Consider the following 21,329-nt stretch of genomic DNA (forward strand, 5'->3'; position numbering starts at 1 on the left):
AAACTATAACTGTTATGGGTATTACCTTACATAATCACTATACGTATTACATATTAAACCCAGCATTACATATACTTGCACAATTATGCTGTGAATGATGATAATAGTGATGATGCCAGTGAAAAAGGACTATCTTTAGCCCAAAGAGTACTGGGAGGGTAGAAGGGGGGACGTGAAAATAAGCAGAAAGCACACAAAGAGATGGGTATTTTCTGACCAGGAAAGGTCACTCTAAACACAGAAATATTTAAAAAAAAAGTATTCCCTTATGTCCCCTATGTGGAAATAATGCAAAATGTTTATTTTCTATATCAGACAAGAACACAGCTAAGTAATCCAAGTCTACTGCAGCATTATAAAAATCATCCCTTCACCACAGTGTAAGATTTAAATGCATCTGCACAAGGGTGCACACTATATAAAAGGAGCAAGGTTGCTGCTGCCCTGCCAAGCACTTCTGGTCCCTACCCAGGTCTGACTGCAATACTGGTGGTCCCAATGGTTCTATCAAAATAAATTGTGTTTAAAAATAAAGCATTTATAAAGACAAGTCAAAATGCCTCAGAAACAGTATCTCCAACTGAAACTTCATCTATTTTAATGTATTATTTGCTTCTCACTAATAAACCTTTATTTCACTCATTATAACTGAACAATGAATCTTCCACACTGAAATATCTTCCTTGCCCAATTAATCTAAAGGAAAAAAACTGAAATGATTAGTAAATAAAAATATAGGGACTAACACACCCTTTTAATATGTTTTTAAATATTTTTAAGGTTTAAAAAGTGTTTAAAGTTTGTAGTTCCTAGTAGGAAAACATTATCTGAATGAATACCCTAATGGCAAACCATTGTAGAATGTTTCAGTTGCATGGGGAGCAAAGGGGTAGGGATTCTCTTCACAGCACCCCAGCTTTCTTCATGAAAAGGTCGGAGGTACACTGGTTTGTATTATTGTGACATCCGTTAGGTGATCGAAGTTGCTTTTCCTTCAGCAAGGGCTTTATTTGTCAGAAGGGCATTATGCTTGACCTCCAAATTTGGCTGACAATTTACCGATGAGATTCATAACCTTTGGGTTGTTCTGATATTTTGACATATTCGCTGGGTTCTGGGCCACATCCTGGAAGGCCACCATAACTTCTGGATCCTGCATGGCTGCAAGAACTTCCAATCACTAAGAATTTCATTGAGCCCAGGCATTCCTGCCATTCCAGGCATACCCCCTGCCATTCCAGGCATTTGCCCAGGAAAGGCACCTGGGAAAGAGCCATACTGAGCTCCTGATTGTCATCTGGCTTCTTCCTCCCTCTGGGCTCTCTCATGTTCTTCCTGAGCCTTCTTAACCCTTTCTATTCTTTCTTTGATCTCTCGCTCTTCACGTTTTCGCTCGTATTTTCTCCAATGTTCAGCAATTTTCTGGGCCCTCAGTTGAACTTCTTTCAGCATTGCACTAGCATCTTCATCATAATCCAGTTTACAAGCAAGGGCAAGATCATGTGCTGCTTCTTCCCAATGGCCCAGAAGTCTATGTGCTTTCCTGAGCCGCTTATAAGGCTGAGCTGAATCAGGATTTATTTCAATAGCTCTGTCACAGTCTCGAATGGCAGCATTTGGCTTCTGTAATTTGATGAAGATACTGGCTCTCCTGGCATACAGAATGGCCAAGCGAGGATTTAGTTTGATGGCATCTGTGAACAAGTCAATGGCTTTCTGTAGTTCACCATCATTTAGGGCATCAATGGCAGCCACTTTTTTATCATTTGCCTGATCCATCATTTCCTCGGTTATCTCTACATTTTTATCTCCCATTTCCTGAGGGGCATTGGTATCTGGTTCAATCACAACTTTATTGTCAATTTCTAGATCACTCTCCTCACTTGATGGTTCATCTGTCTTTATGTTTTCCTCCGCCTTCTTACTACCTGGTTTTTCTTCCTTGATACTGTCTTCTGATTTAGTTTTATGAGTGGCAGGTGGTATTTTACCCCCCATGCTCTCCACCCACTCCCACAGGAAACGCATTTCCTCAGTGTGCAGAACACTCGGATCCTGCTTACACATTTTCATGAAAGCCTGAAGCTCGCTCACTTTGCGAGGGTCCATGGTCCAGAGGCAGTGGCAAGCGATAGGTGCGGCTGAGGTTGCCACGGGATTCCAAGTGTGGGTACTAGCTCAGCGTGATCGTGTGGAAGGGGCTGCTTCCTACTTTTCTTATCCCAGCATACGGTCTTTTCTTTCCACCCAAATAAGCCTCTGAACATTTCTGATAGGGGTGCTGGTGGTCATGAATTTCTTTAACATTTCCTTTAGAAACTCTTTATTGCTCCTTTTATTTGGAATGGTAGCCTTCCTTGATAATGTCTTTTTGGTTCTAAGTTTTTTTTTTTTTCTTTCAGCACTTTGACTATATTGTGATTCAAACTTCTAGCTCTAAAGTTTCTCCTGAAAAGTCATGTTGTACCCTTATAGGGTTTCCTTTATATGTAACTGCTTTCTTTTCATGTGTTGCTTTCAAAATCCCCTCTTTATCATGAGGTTTTGCCATTTTTATTACTATATCTTTTGGTGTGGACCTCATTTGGTTGATTTTGCTGGGGGATGTCTGTGTCTCCTGGATCTGGACTTGTTTCCTTCCCCGGATATAGGAAGTTTTTAGCTATTATTTCTTTAAATATGTGTTTTTTTCCCCTTTTCTCTCTCTTCTTCTGAGATTCTTATAATGCAAATATTATGCTCAATGTTGACCTTGAGTTTCTGAAGTGTATTTTCATTTAAATTTTTTTCTCTCCCTTGTTCAGCTTCATTACTTTCCATCAGTCTGCCCTCCATGTTGCTGATCCACTCTTCTTCTCTAAACTACAATCTATTCCATCTGGTGTATTTTAATGTCAGTTATTGAGTTCCTCATCTCTTATCAGTTCTTTGTTTTCTATCTCTTCATTTAGGGTATCACTCTGGTCCTCCACTCTTTTCTCAAGTCCAGTAAGTATCTTCATGACAATTACTTTAAATTCTATATCAGGCATATTATTTATCTCCCTTTTACTTGGGTCGCTTGCTGTGATTTTGCCCTGCTCTCCTTACTTGGGACATAGTCCTCTGTCTCCTCATTTTGTGTAACTCTCTGTGTCTGTTTCTGCATGACAGGAGTCAGCTGTGTCTCCTGCTCTCAATAGAGTAGTGGCTTTATGATGAACAGTTCCCATAGTGCCCTGCAGTGCACTCTCCCCTGTTCACCAGATCCTGGCTCTTAAGAAATGTCTCCCATGTGTTGCATGTGCCCTGCTTTTGTAGCTGAACAGCTTTTTTTTAAAGATTTTATTGATTTATTTATTTGACAGACAGAGATCACAAGTAGGCAGAGAGGCAGGCAGAGAGAGGGAAGGAAGCAGACTCCCTGCTGAGCAAAGAGTCAGACACAGGGCTTGATCCCAGGACCCTGGGATCATGACCTGAGCTGAAAGCAGAGGCTTTAACCCACTGAGCCACCCAGGTGCCCCTAGCTGAACAGCTTTTGACTTTAGTCCAATTTTCTGTAATATTTGCCCTGTGAGCAGGGTTTGGTCCCTCTGTATTTCGTAGCTCAGTCTGGGGCCACCTTGTGCTTGAGTTAAGTCAGACCAGCCATTGCCAGAAACACAATACCACTGAATTATTAGGCACTTTTTCTGTGCTGTCACCTGAGAAGATTTTGTTGGTGGGTAGAGTCTTCTGTTAGACTAACAGTCTGCACCCAGCCCGCTAATGTGGCCTCTTCTCTACATTTAGCTGTAGAGAGTCTATTTTGCCAGTCTTTGGGTCATTTTCTGGGTTATTTACACTGACATTGGTGTTATCTAGTTGTATTCATTGGACACGGTGAGTTTAGCATCCTCCTACTCTTCCATCTTCCTTAGAATTTTACCATACTGTTTTGATTAATACACATTCGTAATATATTTTGAAATCTTGTATTGATATCTCCATCCTTATTTTTCTTTCTCAAGATTTCTTTGGCTATTCAGGGTCATTTGTGGTTCCATAGAAATTTAGTATTATTTGTTCTAGTATTATGAAAAAAGTTGTTGGTATTTTGACAGAGGTTGTATTGGATCAGATTGTTTTGTGTAATATGGACATTTTAACAATAGTAATTCTTCCAATCCATGAGCATGGTATACATTTTCATTAGTTTGTTTCTTCTTCAATTCCTTTAACGAATATATTACAGTTTTCAGAGCACAGGTCTTTTACCTTTTTTGTTACGTTTATTCCTAGCTATTTTGTTATTTTTTGGTGCATTTGTGACCATGGAATCCACTTTGCCTTGGTATTTTCCCTGATGGGAAATTTATGATTAGTGATTCAATATACCTCGCATTTTATTCATCTGTTCAGAGTTTCAATTTCATGGCTCATTTTTGATAGGTTGAATGTCCTAAGAACTATCTATTTCTTCTAGGTTTTTTTTATTTTGTAAGTATATAATTATTCAAAGTGACTATGATTCTTTATATTTCTGTGATATCAGGTGTAATTTCATCTTTCTTTTCTGTTTTTATATGTTTACATATTCTCTTTCCTTAGTCAAGCTAAAAGTTTTTAAATTTTTTTTATCTTTTCAAAAAACACAACTCTTACTTCTATTGATCTTTATTAATTTTCTGTTTCAATTTCATTTACTTCTGCACTTTACTATTTTCTTGTGTCTGCTAGCTCTGTGATAAATTTCTTCTTTTTCTAGTTTTTTTTTAAAGATTTTATTTATTTATTTGACAGAGAGAGATTACAAATAGACAGAGAGGCAGGCAGAGAGAGAAAGAGAGAGGGAAGCAGGCTCCCTGCTGAGCAGAGATCCCGACATGGGACTCGATCCCAGGACCCTGAGATCATGACCTGAGCCAAAGGCAGTGGCTTAACCCACTGAGCCACCCAGGCACCCCTCTTTTTCTAGTTCTTGAGGAATAAAGTTAAATTGTTTATTTGAGATCTTTTTTTTCTTGATGTATGCATTTATGTATGCTATACAATTCCTCTTCTGTTTTCACCTGGAGGGGAACTTGCACACATGCCTTTGTTTTTATATCTGGTACTTTGATTTTTGTGTACATCACCCAATAGATGTCCCTTGATCTCATGCTCGCTGATGAATAAGGCTTCTGCTCACATGTTCCTTCAGAGTTTAACAGATGGAGAAGCATTCCATGACCACCTAATTTCCCCTAGGCACAGCACAAATACCAGACTGAAATACACACCTGCTCTTTCTATGAAAAATGCCTATTTTCTGAATTTGCAGCTTTGGCCTAAAAGGCAGGATACTGGATTGGCATATCCACGTCCCTCCTGCAGGACTCTTTCCTGGGAAAGTGGCTGGTAGATACCATCTTTTATTAACCTTTCTGCCTCAATTAAGACCCCTGGTATCTTCTGAAAAGAAACTTCTAAACTCACCCTGTACCCTGATTTTTGTGGCCGCCTTCCCAGGGAACAACTTTACGACACCAGATATGGTGGTCAATGGGGTTTATACTCAAATCCCACAGGACTATATATATTTGCATACTTTGCAAAATCAGACAACTTACATGCTGAGAAATGAAACTGGACTGATTCTTATGCCCTATGCAAAAATTACATTTACAAAGCCATAAAAATCCTAGAAGAAAACATAAGGAGTAGGTAAACCTTGACATCAGTCTTGGAGATTTTTTTTTTTAATTTGACACCAAAGGCAATAGAAACAAAAATAAATAAGTATATCTATATGAACCCAAAAACCTTTTTCCTGATTAAAAACTGGGCAAAGGAACCAAATGGACATTTTCTTACAAGAAGATGTAAAAATGGCAAACAGACACATGAAAAGATGCTTAGCATCACTAATCATTAGGAAAATGCAAATCAAAACCACAATGAGATATCACCTCACACTAGAATGGCCAGAATAAAAAAGACAAGAAATAACATGTGTTGGTGATGATGTGGAGAAAAAGTAACGATCAGGCACTGTTGGTACAAATGCAAATTTATGCAGTCATCATGGAAAACAGTATGGTGTTTCCTCAAAAAATTAAAAATAGAATTAGTATAAGATCTAGTAATTTCACTATTTGGTATTTACACAATGAAAATGAAAACACTAATTCAAAAACACATTTGCATCCTTATGTTTATTGCAGCAGTATTTATAAGAGCCAACATAAAAAGCAAACCTAGTGTTCATCCATAGATAATTGGATAAATATGTTATGTATATATTTAATATATATACTCAGATATATGTATATAATGAAATAGTACTTAGTCATAAAAAAGAATGAGATTTTCCCATTTACAACAACATGGATGGACCCAGAGGACACAATGCCTAGTGAAATAAGTCATTCAGATAAAGAGAAAATCATTATTTCACTCATATGCATAACTTAAGAAACAAAACAAATGAACAAGGAAAAAGGCAACAAACAAAAACCCCAGACTGAAAAATGAAGAACAAACTGCTGGTTGCCAGAAGGGAGGTGGGTTGGGGAATTAGTAAAACATAAAGAGGATTAAGAGTATACTTATCCTGATGAACACTAAATAATGTATAAAATTGTTGAATCATTATGTTTACACCTGAAACTATTATAACACTATATTTTAGTTGTACTTCAATTGAAAAAAAAAAAAAACTAAAATATTTATGCACAACAAAGGAACCCACTAGTAATATTCAAAGGCCATCTACAGAATGGGGGAAAATACCTGAAAATCATTTATCTGTTTGGGGTTAATATCCAAAATATATAAAGAACACATACAACTCAATAACAAAGAACACAAATAAGTAGAAAGTAAAACCAGTCCAATTAAAGTGTGAGCAAAGAATCAGAAGTTTTCCCAAAAAGATGTGATGTCCAACAGATACATGAAAAGTTGCACAGCATTACTGATAATCAAGGAATTGTGAATTAGGACCACAGTGAAATACCACCTCAGACCTCTTTGACTGTCTATTATCAATAAGACAAGAAGTAATAAGTGTTGGTGAGTCTGGAGAGAACAGACCTTTTATGCAGCATTAGAGGAAAGGTTAATTAGCACAGCCACTATATAAAACAGTATGGTGATTCCTCAAAAAATAAAAAAAAAAAAAAAGAACTGGCATATGCTACAGCAATTCTTTTTTTTCTATTTTTTTAAAAGATTTTATTTATTTATTCTGTGTGTGAGAGAGAGAGAGCATGAGTGGGGGGACAGAGGGAGAAGAAGACCCCCCACTGAGCAAGGAGCCCCACAAGGGATCTATCCCAGGACCCTAGGATCATGACCTAAGCTGAAGGTAGATGCTTAACCAACTGAGCCACACAGGCACCTTTTTTTTTTTTTAAAGATTTTCAGCAATTCTATATCTACCTATTTTCTGAAGGGAAGGAAAATGCTGACTCAAAAATATATATGCACCAACATATTCATGGTAACTTTATTTATAATAGCAAAGATAGAGAGGCAAACCAAGTGTCCATTACCAAATGAAGTTAATGGAAATGTAGTATATATACCGTGGAATAGTATTCTTCCACTAAAAGGAAGGAAATCTTGCCATTTATGACAACATGGATAGACATGTAGGGTATTACAAGTGAAATAAGTCAAAGAAAGACAAATACCATATAATCTCACTCATTTGTGGAATTAATTTTTTTAAAATTAGAATATCTTATTTTTTATGACTGAAAATATTCCAGTGTGTGTGTGTCTGTGTGTGTCTCTCTGTGTGTGTATCTTCTTTATTTATTCATCTATCAACGGACATTTGCAACAACATGAATGGATTTGGAGAGTATAATGCTAAGTGAAATAAGTCAGTCAGAGAAAGAAAAATGCCATATAATTTCATTCATATGTGCAATTTAAGAAACAAAAAAAATTAACAGAGGAGAAAAGACAAACAAAAAACCCTGATCTTTTTAACTCATTTTTAATTTTTTTTTTCAAATTTTATTTGAATTCTACTTCTTTAACATATAGTGCAATATTGTTTTCTGGAGTAGAATATAGTGATTCATCATTTACATATGGTAATACCCAGTGCTCACCATAACAAGTGCCCTCCTTAATATCCATCACCTATTTAGCCCTTACTCCACTCACATCCTTCCATCAACCCTCGGTTTTTTCTCTATCAGTGTCTCTAATGGGGTGCTTCCCTCTTTCTCTTTTTTTCCTCCCCATATATTCATGCTTTGTTTCTTATATTACACATATGAGTGAAATCATATGGAATTTGTATTTCTCTGACTGACTTATTTCATTTGGAATAGAATGTTCCATCCGCATCATTGCAAATGGCAAGATTTCATTCTTTCTGATAGTTAGTAATATTCCGTATATACAAATATATACATGTATATGTATGTGCATATATATATATAGACACAACACATCTTTATACATTAATTTGTTGATGGACATTTGCATTCTTTCCATAGTTTGAATATTGATGATGGTACCTGTACCCATCTGAATCTGTATTTTTTATTCCATTGGGTAGTACAATTGCTGGGTCATGGGGGAGTTCTATTTTTAACTTTATGAGAAACCTCCACACTGTTTTCCAGAGTGGCTGCACTAGTTTGCATTCCTACCAAAATTGTAAGAGGGTTCCTCTTTGTCAGAACTCTCACCAACATTCATTGTTTCCTGTGTAGGTAATTTTGCCATTCTGACTGGTGTGAGGTAGCATCTTGTTGTGGTTTTGATTCGTATTTCCCTCAGGGTAAGTGATATTGAGCATCTCTTCGTGTGTCAGTTAGGAATGCATCTATTTCTTCGAGATTGCCTGATTTGTTAACATTCAATTGTTCATAATAGTCTCTTATAATTATCTGTATTTCTTCACTGATGGTTATCATCTCTCCTTTTTCATGGGCATTCTCTCTTTTCTTTTTGATAGGGGTTTCTTGAACTTATTAATTCATTCAAAGAACCACCTCCTAGTTTTGTTGATCTCTTCCACTGATTTTTTATTTCTGTATCATTGATTTCTGCTCTAATCTTTATTATTTCTCTTCTCTTGCTAGATTTAGGCTTTATTTTCTGTTCTTTTTCTAGTTCCTTTAGGTGTAAGGCTAGTTGTGTATTTGAGACTTTTCTTATTTATTGAGAAAGACCTGTATTGCTATACACTTCCCTCTTAGGCCCATCTTAGCTTCATCTCAAAGGTTCTGAAGTGTTGTGTTTCCATTTTCATTTGCTTCCATGTATTTTTAAAATTCTTCTTTAATTTCCTGTTTGACCCATTCATTCTTTAGTAGGATGCTCTTTAACGTTCATGTATTTGTGTTCCTTCCAATTTTTTTTTATTGAGTTCAAATTTTAAAGCATTCTATTTTAAAAATATACATGGTAACATCTCAATCTTTTTGTACCAATTGAAACCTAATTTGTGACCTAGTATGTGATCTATTCTGGAGAATGTTCCATGTGCACTCGAGAAGATTGTGCATTGCTTCTGGATGAAATGATCTGAATATACCTGTGAAGTCCATCTAGTTCAGTGTGTCATTCAAAGCCCTTGTTTCCTTCTTAGTCTACTTTAATGATCATTCCATTGCTGTGAGTGGGGTGCTAAAGTCCTCTACATTTTTGTAGTATTATCATTGAGTTTCTTTATTTTGTTATTAGTTGGTTTATGTATTTGGCTGCTTCCAAGTTAGGGGCATAAATATTTATAATTGTTAGATCTTCTTCCTGGACAGACCCTTTTAATAGGATATAGTATCTTTTGTCATCTCTTATTACAGTTGTTGGTTTAAAATCTAGTTTTCCTGATATAAGGATTGCTACTCTAGTTTTCTTTTGATGTCTATTACCTTGACAAATAGTACTCTACCCCTTCAGTTTCAGTCTGGAGGTGACTTAGGGTCTAAAATGTCTTGTAAATAATGTATTGATGGGTCTTTTTTTTAAAAAAACATTCTGACACCTTATGTCTTTTGATTAGAGCATTTAGTCCATTTTCATTCTACATAATTATTAAATGATATTAATTTAGTGCCACTGTATTACCCATAAAGTCACTGTTTCTGTAGATTGTCTCTGTTCCTTTGCTTCTTTCTGGTCTTTGTTACTTTTGGGCTCTCTACTCAATGAATCCGCTTTAAGATTTCTTGCAGAGCTGATTTAGTGTTCACAAATTCTTTTTTTTTTCCCCTGGAAACTTCTTATTTTTCTTTCTATTCTGAATGACAGCCTTACTGGATAAAGTATAATTGGTTATATATTGTTTCCAACTAGCCCATCGACTATATTAAGCCAGTCCTTTCTGGTCTGCAGGTAACTGTGGATAGTTCTGCTGCCGACTTATGTTTCTACATTTGTAGGTTAAAAACCTCTTGTCCCAAGCTCTTTTCAGGATTTTCTCTTTATTTTTGAAATTTGCAAACTTCGCTATTATATGTCAAGGTGTTGACCTATTTTTATTGATTTTGAGGAGTATTCTCTATGCCTCCTGGACTTGAATGCCTGTTTCCTTCCCCAGACTGGGGAAGTCCTCAGCTATAATTTGTTCAAATAAACCTCCTGCTCCTCTCTCCCTCTGTTCACCTTCTGGGACCCCAATTATCCATATATTATTTTGCTTTATGGAATGGCTGAGTTGTTGAAGTCTCCCTTTGTGACTCAGTAGTTGTCTTCTCTTCTTGTCAGCTTCCTTATTTTCTGTCACTTTGTCTTCTATATCACTTACTCTCACTTCTGTCTCATTTATCTTCTCTTTTAGAGCCTCTATTTGGCACCACATCTCAATAATAGTATTTTTAATTTTGGCCTGATTGAAGTTTAGTTCTTTTATTTCTACAGTAAGGGATTCTCTAGTATCTTCTATGCTTTTTTTCAAGCCCACCTGATCTTTATAATTAGTTAATCTGTAGTTCAGACATCCTACTTATATCTGTATTGATTCAATCTCTGGTAGTGAGTACGACTCACTACTCCATTTTGTCATTTTGTCAAGAAATGAATAGAATAAAGAAAGAGAATAAACAACAATCACAACAATAACAAGATAAAAACCAAAAACAAACCAGAAAAAAAAATTTTAAAAAATCAAACAGGAAACAAAGTGGAACAAAACAAAAAAACTAGATTCTGTATGTTTCAGTCTGCTTGTTAAAACAAACTGGGTCTTTGGAAAATAAGAATAAATAAATAAATAAATAAATAAATAAATAAATAAATAAAAATATAAAAGGAAACCAAAATAAAATTATATATGATTGATTTTGCAGGTATTCAGAGTATTTTGATAACTAGCTGAATTCCAGGGACCAATATTAGGGTTCCCTACTCCTCTGTGATCTTAATTGAAAGTAATTCTTATAGGCTACAGACTCTGGTTGCAAAGGATGACATTATTTTCTAGATTAAAATCCCATCAAATTTTTCTTTTTTTTACGTTAAGTCCAAAGCAATTTAAGGCTATTCTCCCATCTTTCCTGGGTGGTTTTTAAGTTCCAGGAAATTAATAAGGTGGTCCATTTCATGTGGGAGGAGGTACCTAGTCCATAGTGATTGACATCTGTGCCAACTGACTTCTACTGAAAAGTGTGGAACCTCAACCAACGTCTATTCATTGGTCTGAACAAATCACTGGAGTTCTAGGCCTGACCATAATACCTCTGAGCCTTACCTCAATGTTACTGTTATACACTTTAGAGAGAGCAGGATCAATTACCTACAGAAAGTAAGATCCAATAGCCTAATATAGGCCCATTTGTACTAAGTACCCCATTCCAACAAGTCTACTCTCTCATGCACCTCTTAAGAAAACGGTGAGAAGCAAGATAAAGATATAATTTTCTCAACTGCATAAATGCATCTGGAGGTTTCTGATGCTCCATTCCTTAGAGGGATCAGGTTGACACTTTTTTCAGTGACCATCACCAGTCTATATCTCTTATTTCCCTCTCTCTATCTCCATCTCTAGATGGATAACTCCCACCACTAGAGTAGGATAACTAACTCTTATGTCTTCATTCATTCTTTCTAATCTATAAACTATTGAATGTATCCTATTAGTACTCAAAAGCATATTTTGAAAATCAGAATCCAGGGGCGCCTGGGTGGCTCAGTGGGTTAAAGCCTCTGCCTTCGGCTCAGGTCATGATCCCAGGGTCCTGGGATCGAGCCCCACATCGGGCTCTCTGCTCAGCGGGGAGCCTGCTTCCTCCTCTCTCTCTCTCTCTCTGCCTGCCTCTCTGCCTACTTGTGATCTCTGTCTGTTAAATAAATAAATAAAATTAAAAAAAAAGAAAGAAAAAAAGAAAATCAGAATCCAAAAACTCTTTTTTTTTTAAAGATTTTATTTATTTATTTGACAGACACAGATCACAAGCAGGCAGAGAGGCAGACAGAGAGAGAGGAGAAAGCAGGCTTCCTGCTGAGCAGAGAACCCGATGCGGGGCTCGATCCCAGGACCCTGGGACCATGACCCAAGCCAAAGGTAGAGGCTTTAACCCACTGAGCCACCCAGGCGCCCCCAAAAACTAACTCTTGTCATGTGTTATTCTTCCATGGCCTCCTTTTCAAGAGTTAGGTAATATTTCACAAATGTTATCTAAAAAGGAGAGAGGGTGTAGGACAACAGGAATTAAAGGGACTAAAACTGACTTGTCCAGTATTAAAATATTGCCATAATATGAATATTTAGAAAAAAATAGAATATTCTCCCTTTACTACCCTCACTTCTACCTTATTCTTTTCTCCTACCAGGGGTAACCAGTGTTAACTATTTTGGTATATTTATGATACTTTCCTATGCCTTTTAACATATATATGGATACATAGTTTTCTTACTCTAAGTGGAAAAATACAATACATATGCTTCTGAAACTTAAGATTTTTACTTAGTAGTATATGAATCATTTTTATATGCTAGTTCATGTAGGCTGATATCATACTATTTAATGGTTCCTTATGCATAATGTGGATGTACTACAACTTAGCCATTTGCATATTGAGGGACATTTAATTAATTCCAGATTTTTATGGTCCAAATAATAGTGCTGTCTTCTAAGGATCCTGGAAGGTTATGGCCTCAGCGCACATCTCCTGCTGTAATTTTTTATCTGCAGTGGAACAACAAAAAATTGGCATACTTTCTGGTCTTATAGTACACATTTAAGGCTACATGTTCTTCTGAGATTTACAGAAGTAAGGGCTGGCATGGGATTTAATCTTCCACGCTACCAAAAGAGGGACAGTATTCTAGAAGTGGAAAAGAAAGTCAACCTCAAGGTGTCTGTAAGATAACTTAAAAGGAAGAACCTCCCAGAAAGAAAAGCCAGGCAATAAGAATGGCAATGGACAAGGGAATGAATGTGTCCAAGATTAAAGAAACATGAGCCCTCCAATATTATTTCATAATTAGGTAAGAGAATTGTTACAATTTCTACTCAATAAGATCTTATAATTTTTATGGACCTGTTTTTTGTTTGTTTATTTGTTTTCCACATTTGTGCTTTAGTGCAGGGATATTGTCTCTTTTCCTCCATTGTATATTGTATGTGTACAGATAACTTGTCTATTAGTATATTGGTCACTGCTACAGGAAACCACATCCAGACAAGATGGCAATAGCTTCTCATTATTCAGATATTTTGAGCTTGATGCAAGTGTGTCTTTTGAGGACAGGGGTGAAGATATTGATGTGTGGGGGAGGGTACACATTTAGGTGGTCAATAGGGTGGAATGTTGAAAAAAAATACTACAAATCCTTCAATATCCATTTTAACCTTCTTTCTTAGTAGTTAAACAGCAATAAAACTAAATTGTGACTAATTTGGTGGAGATAGGAGGTAATTTATACAAAATATGAATCATATACTTAGAGGGAAGAGACAAGCTCTCCCCTTTTCTATTTCTTCCTGCCACCTGGACTTTAAATATGATAGTGAATGCTGGTGATTCCAATTTGTACCATGAGATGTAAGCCATGTTTTGAGAATGTTAGAGCAATAAAATACAAGAAGCATGGGTCTCTTGCACTGTTGAACTGACATACCTACATTTGATTACCTACCTTGATTTTTATATGAAAGAAAAATAAACTTACATCTTATTTAGATAACTCTTTGCATGTTCCCTTTGTTACAGAAACCTAATCTATTTCCTAGCTAATATACACAAAAAAACAGAAGACAGTAAAATTATATATATATATATAATATATATGAATGATTAAGAGCAAAAGATCAATGAATCCTGAAATAAGCTAAAATATCATTCATCTGATGGGGAAAGTGAAAAAAAATGTGTACATATATAGTATGAGATACAGTATCACTTGGTTTCCTCCATTTAAGCAAAATATTTGAGGAAGTGTTCTTAATCTAACTTTATGATGAAAAGTATAAGAAAAGAGTAGTTAGCAATCAATCTTGTAATGTGTGTGTATATAATTAATGTTAAGTGAGTAATGATACTATACTGTCAAAAATATTTAAATGTTAATTAAAGATTGTTGAAACAGAAGAGTCATGAAAATGATATAAGGAAAACAATGATTACCTGGAATTAAAATGTCTAAAACTCTTTGCAAACACTGTAGTGGTTATTTTTGTTGCTCTTGTTGCTATTGGTGGAGGATGTGGCTGATGGGAGTTTGTGTCAGAATGCAGAGAAAGACGAATCTTGGGTAATAGGGAAGTTTAAGTGAGCAATTTAGTCTATGGGTGAGAGGAGGGTTATGGGTAGGTAAAGCATCTTGGCAAAAATATGGTTATTAGATATTGATTAATAGTAACAGAAAATTAATGTTGTGAGACATGAAAATGAAGCCATTATCAATATAGAATTAAAAAAAAACTACTAGAACTTTCAAAATAACACTGGGGGAGATGGGAATAAATGAAAGCTGACAAAACCAGAAAAGTTAAGTAAGAGGAAAAGTGAGTCAGCCAAAGAAAGAAAGTCAGACAAGAGGAAATGACAATAAGATACAATAAAGATTAAGTAAGATAGAAGTATTAACCAAGTCTCAGTTATCAACATAAATGTAAACAAATGAGGAACCTGGGAGGCTTAGTTGGTTAAGTGTCTGCTTTCAGCTCAGGTCATGATCTTGGGGTCCTAGGTTCAAGTCCCACATGTCATCAGGCTTCCCACTCAAACCTGCTTCTCCCTCTCCCTCTGCCTGCCACTCCCCTTACTTGTTCATGCTTTCTTTGTCAAATAAATAAATAAAAATACTTTTAAAAAATGTAAAAAACAAAATTCTCCAAGCAAAAGAGATCTGTAATTTTGGATTAAGACACAAACTATGCTGCTTATGAGAACCGCACTTTCTAAAAAAAGATGAAAAAGAGAATTTAAAAATAAAAATGGTTTGACATACTAAGTAAAAGATAATGTTATTGTTGGGAAAAATAAAGTTAAAGGATAAAACCATTATGTAGGACAAAGGGGTATAATATTACTCTGGTTATCTATTGCTACTTAACAAGCCACCCTGAAACTTAGTGACTTCAAACAACCATTTTATTATATTTCATGATTTTCTAGGTCAGGAATTTGAGAAGGACTTTGATTAGGTAGTTTCTGACCTACCTAAAGCCTGCTATGATATCTGAGACTGGAGGATCCCTTCCAAGAAGACTTCTTCACTTAAGTGTGGCACCTCATTACTCCTTGGTCTCACTATTTTTCATACTCTCATACTTCTCAGTAACCTGATTTATTCTTGATAAGTCTCAGTTGTTGAGGTTTTGCCAAAAATTGTCAGTGTTCTAAAGGGAAGGATAACAGTCAGCACCTAATTTCAGGCTGATTTCAAGCAGACTCACTTGTAAAGTATGCAAACATATACATATACAGTCCTTTGGAACAACTACTGGTCTTCAGACCAGGTAAATTAAAGGTGGCCCTTAGACAACAGTTGCAAAAACTGGGGCTCCTGATGAGTTTATAAGCTCCTTTCTGAGAGGTACCAGCAAGCTCTAGGGAGGCCTAGGGAGAATGCAAAACAGGTGTCCCTTGACTATAGAGTTGAGGGTCCATATCTGGGCTCTCTATTTTGTTCCATTGGTCTATGTGTCTGTCTTAGTGCCAGTACCATCTTGTCTTGGTAATCACAGCTTTATAATGTAGCTTAAAATCAGTCAAGGTGATGCACCCAGCTTTGTTTTGTTTTTCAACATTTCCTTGGTGATTTAGGGTCTTTTCTTGTTCCATACAAATTTTAGGATTGTTTGTTCCAGCACTTTGAAAAATGCTAATGGTATTTTTATCAAGATGGCATTGAAAGTATAGATTGCTCTGGGCAGCATGGACATTTTCACAATGTTTATTCTTCTGATCCATGAGCATGGAAGGTTTTTCCATCTTTTTGTGTTTTTTTTTTTTTTTTTTAATTTCTTTCATGAGTGTTCTGTAGTTCCTAGAGTATAGATCCTTTAGCTCTTTGGTTAGGTTTATTCCAAGTTATCTTATGGTTTTTGGTGCTGCTGTAAATGGAACTGATTCTCTAACTTCTCTTTCTACAGTTTCACTGTTAGCGTTTAGGAATGCAATTGTTTCTATGCTTTGATTTTGTATCCTGCCACATTGCTAAATTGCTGTATGAGTTCTAGTAATTTAGGGGTGGAACCTTTTCAGTTTTCCACACAAAATATCATGTCATCTGTGAAGAGAGAGAGTTTGGCTCTTTCTTTGTCAATTTGAATACCTTTTATTTCTTTTTGTTGTCTGATTGCTGTTGCTAGGACTTCTAGTACTATGTTGAACAGTAATGGCGAGAGTGGGAATCCTTGTCGTATTCCTGATCTCAAAGGGAAGGCTGTTAGCTTTTCCCCCATTGAGAATGATGTTTGCTGTTCATTTTTGAAAGATGGATTTTATGAAATTGAGGAATGTTCCCTTTACCCCTATACGCTGAAGAGTTTTGATTAGGAAAGGATGCTCTGTTTTGTCAAATGCTTTTTTCTGCACCAATTGAGAGGACTATGTGGTCCTTCCATCTTCTCTTATTGATTTGTTCTATCACATTGATTGATTTGTGAATGTTGAACTTCCACCCTTGCATCCCAGGGATAAATCCCACCTGGTTATGATGGATAATCCTCTTACTGTAGTGTTGGATCCTATTAGCTAGGGTCATATTGATAATTTTGCGTCCATATTCCTCAGGGATATTGGTCTGAAATTCTCCTTTTTAATGGGACCTTTGTCTGGTTTAACCTTTGACAAAGTAGGAAAAGTATCCAAAGGAAAAAGGACAGTCTCTTCAATAAATGGTGCTGGGAAAACTGGACAGCTATATACAGAACAATGAAACTCGACCATTTACTTACACCATACAGAAAGATAAACTCTAAATGGATGAAAGACCTCAATGTGAGGCAGGAATCCATGAAAATCTCAGGGGAGAACATCAGTAGTAACCACTTCAACATTGGCCACAGCAACTTCTTTCAAGACACACCTCCACAGGCAAGGAAAACAAAAGCAATAATGAACTTTTGGGACTTCATCAAGATAAAAGTTTTCTCAGGGGAGGAGTCAAGATGGCGGAGAAGTAGCAGGCTGAGACTACTTCGGGTAGCAGGAGATCAGCTAAATAGCTTATCTAAAGATTGCAAACACCTACAAATCCAACGGGAGATTGAAGAGAAGAAGAACAGCAATTCTAGAAACAGAAAATCAACCACTATCTGAAAGGTAGGACTGGCGGAGAAGTGAATCCAAAGCGACGGGAAGATAGACCGCGGGGGGAGGGGCCGGCTCCCGGCGAGCGGCGGAGCAACGGAGCAAAATCAGGACTTTTAAAAGTCTGTTCCGCTGAGGGACATCGCTCCAGAGGCTTAACTGGGGTGAAGCCCAGGCGGGGTCAGCGCGGCCTCAGGTCCCGCAGGGTCGCAGAAGGATCGGGGGTGTCTGAGTGTCGCAGAGCTTACCGGTGTTAGAACGGGGAAGCCGGCTACAGAGACAGAGCCGAGGAGTGACTCTCAGCTCGGGGTTGCCTTGAACCGGTCGCAGGCTCGGTCAGCTTGGAGCGCGGCCGGAGGCCAGGGAGACGGGAGTAACTGGGCGCTGTTCTCTGAGGGCGCACTGAGGAGTGGGGCCCCAGGCTCTCGGCTCCTCTGGGCCGGAGACCGGGAGGCCACCATCTTCATTCCCGTCCTCCGGAACTCTACGGAAAGTGCTCAGGGAACAAAAGCTCCCGAAAGCAAATCCGAGCGGATTACTCAGCTACTCAGCGCGGCCCCGGGTAAGGGCGGTGCAACTCCGCCTGGGGCAAAGATGCTTGAGAATCACTACAACAGGCCCCTCCCCCAGAAGATCAATGGGAAACCCAGCCAGGACCAAGTTCACCTACCGAGGAGTGCTGTTTCAATACCAAGGAGAGCGGCAGAATTCCAGAGGAGAAGAAAGCAAAGCACGGAACTCATGGCTTTCTCCCCATGATTTTTAAGCCTTGCAGTTAATTTAATATTTTTTTTTCTTTTTCAATATTTTTTTTTCTTTTTCTCTTCTTCTGCTAAATTTTTTTTAACTTTTACCGTCTTCTTTTTTAACGTTTTTTAAATAGTTTATCTAATATATATATATATTTTTTTTTCCTCTTTTTATATTTTTTCTTTATCGGCTTTCTTTTTTTAAATAGTTTCTTTTTTTTTTTTCTTTTTGAACCCCTTTATATCCCCTTTCTCCCCCCTCACGATTTGGGATCTCTTCTGATTTGGCTAAAGCATATTTTCCTGGGGTTGTTGCCACCCTTTTAGTATTTTACTTGCTCCTTCATAGACTCTTATCTGGACAAAATGACAAGGCGGAAAAATTCACAACAAAAAAAAGAACAAGAGGCAGTACCAAAGGCTAGGGACCTAATCAATACAGACATTGGTAATATGTCAGATATAGAGTTCAGAATGACGATTCTCAAGGTTCTAGCCGGGCTTGAAAAAGGCATGGAAGATATTAAAGCAACCCTCTCGGGAGATATAAAAGCCCTTTCTGGAGAAATAAAAGAACTAAAATCTAACCAAGTTGAAATCAAAAAAGCTATTAATGAGGTGCAATCAAAAATGGAGGCTCTCACTGCTAGGATAAATGAGGCAGAAGAAAGAATTAGCGATATAGAAAACCAAATGACAGAGAATAAAGAAGCTGAGCAAAAGAGGGACAAACAGCTACTGGACCACGAGGGGAGAATTCGAGAGATAAGTGACACCATAAGACAAAACAACATTAGAATAATTGGGATTCCAGAAGAAGAGGAAACAGAGAGGGGAGCAGAAGGTATATTGGAGAGAATTATTGGAGAGAATTTCCCCAATATGGCAAAGGGAACAAGCATCAAAATTCAGGAGGTTCAGAAACCCCCCTCAAAATCAATAAGAATAGGTCCACACCCCGTCACCTAATAGTAAAATTTACAAGTCTTAGTGACAAAGAGAAGATCCTGAAAGCAGCCCGGGAAAAGAAGTCTGTAACGTACAATGGTAAAAATATTAGATTGGCAGCAGACTTATCCACAGAGACCTGGCAGGCCAGAAAGAGCTGGCATGATATATTCAGAGTACTAAATGAGAAAAACAGTGCAGCCAAGAATACTATATCCAGCTAGGCTATCATTGAAAATAGAAGGAGAGATTAAAAGCTTCCAGGACAAACAAAAACTGAAAGAATTTGCAAATACCAAACCAGCTCTACAGGAAATATTGAAGGGGTCCTCTAAGCAAAGAGAGACCCTAAAAGTAGTAGATCAGAAAGAAACAGAGACAATATACAATAACAGTCACCTTACAGGCAATACAATGGCACTAAATTCATATCTCTCAATACTTACCCTGAATGTTAATGGGCTAAATGCCCCAATCAAAAGACACAGGGTATCAGAATGGATAAAAAAACAAAAACCATCTATATGTTGCCTACAAGAAACTCATCTTAACCCGAAGACACCTCCAGGTTTAAAGTGAGGGGGTGGAAAAGAATTTACCATGCTAATGGACATCAGAAGAAAGCAGGAGTGGCAATCCTTATAGCAGATCAATTAGATTTTAAGCCAAAGACTATAATAAGAGATGAGGAAGGACACTATATCATACTCAAAGGAACTGTCCAACAAGAAGATCTAACAATTTTAAATATCTATGCCCCTAACGTGGGAGCAGCCAACTATATAAACCAATTAATAACAAAATCAAAGAAACACATCGACAAGAATACAATAATAGTAGGGGATTTTAACACTCCCCTCACTGAAATGGACACATCATCCAAGCAAAAGATCAACAAGGAAATCAAGGCCTTAAATGACACACTAGACCAGATGGACATCACAGATATATTCAGAACATTTCATCCCAAAGCAACAGAATACACATTCTTCTCTAGTGCACATGGAACATTCTCCAGAATAGATCACATTCTTGGTCCTAAATCAGGTCTCAACCGGTATCAAAAGATTGGGATCATTCCCTGCATATTTTCAGACCACAATACTCTGAAGCTAGAACTCAATCACAAGAGGAAATTTGGAAAGAACCCAAATACATGGAGACTAAACAGCATCCTTCTAAAGAATGAATGGGTCAACCAGGAAATTAAAGAAGAATTGAAAAAATTTATGGAAACAAATGATAATGAAAACACAACGGTTCAGAATCTGTGGGATACAACAAAGGCAGTCCTGAGAGGAAAATATATAGCGGTACAAGCCATTCTCAAGAAACAAGAAAGGTCTCAGGTACACAACCTAACCCTACACCTAAAGGAGCTGGAGAAAGAACAAGAAAGAAACCCAAAACCCAGCAGGAGAAGAGAAATCATAAAGATCAGAGCAGAAATCAATGAAATAGAAACCAAAAAAACAATAGAACAAATCAACGAAACTAGGAGCTGGTTCTTTGAAAGAATTAATAAGATTGATAAACCCCTGGCCAGACTTATCAAAAAGAAAAGAGAAAGGACCCAAATAAATAAAATCATGAATGAAAGAGGAGAGATCACAACTAACACCAAAGAAATACAGACAATTATAAGAACATACTATGAGCAACTCTACGCCAACAAATTTGACAATCTGGAAGAAATGGATGCATTCCTAGAGACATATAAACTACCACAACTGAACCAGGAAGAAATAGAAAGCCTGAACAGACCCATAACCAGTAAGGAGATTGAAACAGTCATCAAAAATCTCCAAACAAACAAAAGCCCAGGGCCAGACGGCTTCCCGGGGGAATTCTACCAAACATTTAAAGAAGAACTAATTCCTATTCTCCTGAAACTGTTCCAAAAAATAGCAATAGAAGGAAAATTTCCAAACTCATTTTATGAGGCCAGCATCACCT

The 21,329-nt window shown here is 37.1% G+C and overlaps 1 pseudogene; it reads right to left on the reverse strand.

Annotated features, from left to right (window-relative positions):
* Positions 1–735: 735 nt before the first annotated feature.
* On the reverse strand, positions 736–2,109 carry LOC125092385 (hsc70-interacting protein-like; annotated as a pseudogene).
* Positions 2,110–21,329: the final 19,220 nt, after the last annotated feature.

The sequence above is a fragment of the Lutra lutra genome, chromosome X (assembly GCF_902655055.1).
Source record: "Lutra lutra chromosome X, mLutLut1.2, whole genome shotgun sequence".
NCBI classification, from domain to species: domain Eukaryota; kingdom Metazoa; phylum Chordata; class Mammalia; order Carnivora; family Mustelidae; genus Lutra; species Lutra lutra.